This window comes from Ipomoea nil, unplaced genomic scaffold (genome assembly GCF_001879475.1).
Source record: "Ipomoea nil cultivar Tokyo-kokei standard unplaced genomic scaffold, Asagao_1.1 scaffold1694, whole genome shotgun sequence".
Lineage (NCBI taxonomy): Eukaryota > Viridiplantae > Streptophyta > Magnoliopsida > Solanales > Convolvulaceae > Ipomoea > Ipomoea nil.
The window spans coordinates 514,372-518,711 of NW_017618122.1; positions in this window are offsets into that span (position 1 = coordinate 514,372).

Here is a 4,340-nt window from a genome sequence, read left to right on the forward strand (position 1 = left end):
CTCCGCCGTGAAGGGTGTCCTCAATAAGGAGGCTGATTGGTCGACCAGGGGCCTTATTGCGTGCTCGTTTCGAAACCGAGCGAACTCTGCTTGGAGGTCACTGAGCAGTCCTCGGGTGTCATTGAGCTCGATCGTCTGAGTTTGGGCTGGTTCCCGGGCGCGTCGTCGACGATGCGATCTTGACCCACTATGCCCAGACGAAGCCTCCTGGCTAGCCTCTCGCATCGGTATATCTACTGAGCGTCGGCTCGGGTCCTGTGGTCCCAATCGTTGCCGCATGGCTGGACGGAGCAGCTCGAACGCTACTGCCCGGTTGGCGTCAACTTCGGGGTCCTCCGTTTGGGCTTGCGTCTCCGGCTGTACCTACTGGGTCTGCCGTGGTACCTCCATGGCCTCGGCACCCTGCGACCCCAACCTCGAACGAGCCGAGCGCCTAGCCCGGGAAGTGGGCTGAAGCTCCGGCTCGGTCGGGACAATCGGGTAGATCGGAGGAGCGGAGGCTGGAGCCGTGTGCACAGGCGTATATGGTGGATAGCTGGTCGGTGGTGTATAGTACATCAGCTGACCGGGCCAGTATCCATATGGTGGAGGTGGGACCGGGTACGGATACTGCCCATGGAAAGGATATTGTTGACCGGGTGGTAGATATCCCGGTTGAATGTAATTGACTGGTTGCTGAGCGGCCGGGTATTGAGGTTAATGGTCTAACCTTAGTACTGAGTGGGCTGATGATCGGATGAGCTCGCTGCATCTGCTTGATCATCGCCTAAGAGGTTGTATGCGAATGGATACATTGTGAAAGATGGAACCTGTGCTCGTCAGACGATATCTTTCTTGCACGGTTCCCCACAGACGGCGCCAAAATGATAGTACTAATTCCACGTAGTGCGGTCAAAGTAATAATACCACCAAGATAAAGCAAGCAAATCTTTTATTGATCGTGTTAAAGGACCTAATACAATCTAAGTGATTATTCCGAGGGCCGACTGACTGCGGTCGGGATGCTCTGTAAATAGCCTATTGATCGTTCCAAAATTCCGTCACACTGTTACCGTCGTGGGTATTTATAGCCGCTAGGCCGGAGACACAGCTCCGACCGGCCGGCATGTAACCCACGTAGCAACCACGTGTCTTCACCCCGCGAGCCCTGCCTGTCAGCGCGTAACGTTGCCACGTGCTTCTTCTCAACTCTCGCATCCAAGGGCCATCAATCGGGTGTTGAAGACGTCGGTCGGGAGATGTGCCGGTCGGGTCCGACCGGGTTCCTTTAAAGGTATCCGACCTGTAAACCTGCATAAACAACAATAAAAACACGTGGCAGGTCGGTCGGGGTATTCCCTACCAATATATATTTAAGTTGTGACTCTTTATGTAAGGCAGAATCAGATGGTGATAATCTATCACAAGTACATACTCTTGAATTCTTAAATAGTTTGAGATTGTCTAGACTTCCTAATCATTCATCGACAATAAAGTTCGTGCACCTGTTATGTAATTGCAGAACATAGACTACTCTTTTTGTCTTTGCAATGGTACGCGCCTCATCGTCACAAGATTGGTGGATCATATTGTCGAAGCAAGAATAGTAAATGGGACACATCAAGGAACCAAAGTTCTTATACCACGAATGTCTCTCAGCCCTTCTGATACGAGATTGCCCTTCAAGTTCCAGCATAAATAATTCTCGTTGATGCTAGCATATGCCATAACTATCAACAAAAGCAAGGGTCAAACACCAACTCACGTTGGGTTATTGTTGAAAAAAATCGGTCTTTAATCACGGTCAATTGTATGTGGCTTTTTCCCGAGTCACTCATCCTGATGGCATAAAGGTTTTAGCTCTAGACGATGATGGACAAAATTATGTTACTACTACTAATGTCGTCTAGAAAGAGGTTTTCAACAATGTGTAATTCAAAGCAGTTATATTATGTATTCTTCTTATTTTCAAAAAAAATATTATGTATTCTTCTTACACAAATATGACAAAACTGTTAGATTTTTACATATTACATATATATTCCATGCAAATAATTTCTATAACTGAGTTACTACAGAACAAGATAATGAGCAATTAATACAAATTCGAAACACTGATATATAAATTATCTAAAGTTTCAGCACCAAATGCGTATATCTACCTGTTGACTATTATTTGGGTAATTATTTCCTCGAATTAAAGCAATAATAACATCATAAAACATAATCGATTAAACTAAAATCATCAATTGCACTATATAATATTCAATGTTATAATTTTTACTATTGAATAACGATGTAATTATTACATATAAAGTTTTAACATTAATATTGATTTAGAGAAACTACTATACTCCTTTTTAGTTTATCCACAAGTTCTATATTAAAGCATATGTATGTGCATAACGGTATACACTCTATTTAATGTCCTACTTATAAGAGAGAGATTAAGAATGATGGGTAATACTTTTTTTGTCCCATTTTACCTGTTCTGTTTATTATTTATTGGTCAAATTAATTATATATTTTGTGCTTATTTTTAAATATTTGTAAAATATTTTTAAATTTAATTTTTTTGTATTTAATAGTATTTTTAATGTAATTTCTAAATATATAAATTTTATATATACCAATACTAAACTTAATATGTTGATTTGAACTAAAAAAATTAAACTCAAGTCTCATTAACCAAATTATACACATAAAGTGGGATGGGGAGTAGTATTATCAATAATTCAATATTGAGACAAGGTACATGGAACAAGAATTGAAAAAATAAAGAAAACATTAATAGTGGCAAGCTGGCAACTTAGCAACACTGAGATTAATGTGAAATCCAGAATATTAGGCTATTCGCACCCATTAAAATCTTCTCTCACTCTTAAAATGTCACATCAGTAAACTTGCAATTAATAACTATTGACTCTCCAACCAATTCTCTCTTCACTTTTAAACGTGGTCTTACTTTTACATCACCTAAAAAATTATTTCTTTTATCAATATTTATTTTATTTCAAAGTATTTTGGAAAAATTTCATATTTATCAAAAATAAAAATTAAACAAATATATATATATATATTTACAATATATATATATATATATATATATATATATATAATTACAAAATATAAATTTTAACTAAATTAATATTATTTTAATTACATAAGAAATTATTTTTAATTTATATTATTAACAAAGTAGTATAATAGATAAGGTACACTTGCAATTCAAACACTAGAATTGACAAATTTGCAATTCTAATGTGTTAGAATTGCAACATGTTTGATTAATTTATAAAAATAAATAAATAAATAAATAAAATAAAGTAAAATAAAATAACACGTTAAATTGCAAGAGAGGGTCTTTCATAGTTACACACATAGTTGTTATACTGTGGACCATGGTCCATAATGCTAGGTGGACCATGATCGTCAAATGAAATTGTAGTAGAATAAAAAAAAAATGATACTCCAGTGTTGCTATAATGAAATTAGTGTATATGAAAAATGAAATTAAAAAACAGAGCTCGTTCAACAACGTGTATTGTCAAATGAAACTGTAGTAGAATTAAAATGATACTTTGATATTGTTATAATAATAAAACTAATGTATATGAAAAATGAAACTGAAAAACAGAGCAATATTATCAAACAAAACTGAAGTGTGATTAAATAAATACTTTATGGACCACACTGCTACATGCACCATAATTCACAGTAAAATTTGTGACAGCATTAGGCCACAGAAAACCCCACTAAGAAAACAATTAAGTGTACTTTTATTACATAGTAAAAGCCAATAATTTCTTTTAACAAAATGCATGGCTAACTTGCTAAGTTGATTGCAAAATATAGAGTGAATATAATGTTAGATTTTGTTCATTTATAAAGTCCCTCAATGGTATTGATGAGCCCGGGATTAATTTCCAAGCTGTTGGGCCTAATATATATATAATATCTTTTTTTTTTTTGGGTAGAGGGAAGGGCCAAGGCCCGCGCAATCCTTATACTCTGCACCACGGCGCATATAGCACTGCGTGCCCCGCACTTCCCAAAACGACGTTGTTTTGGAAGGCGCGGTAGGGAGTTGATGTGATTATATGTATTTGTTTATAAAATTATGTGTATTTGTTTATACAATTATGTGTATTTTTTATACAATTACGTAAATATTTTTTATACACATATGTACATCCGAATCAGGAAATTTAAAAAAAAAAATATGTGTATTTTGTTATATAATTATGTACATTCATGTATACAATTATGTGTATTTTAGTATAAAATTATGTACATTTTTTAATATGAGATTTTTTTTTTAAAAGAAAATTAACCGCCAACACAGGGTAGCGAAAATTTCA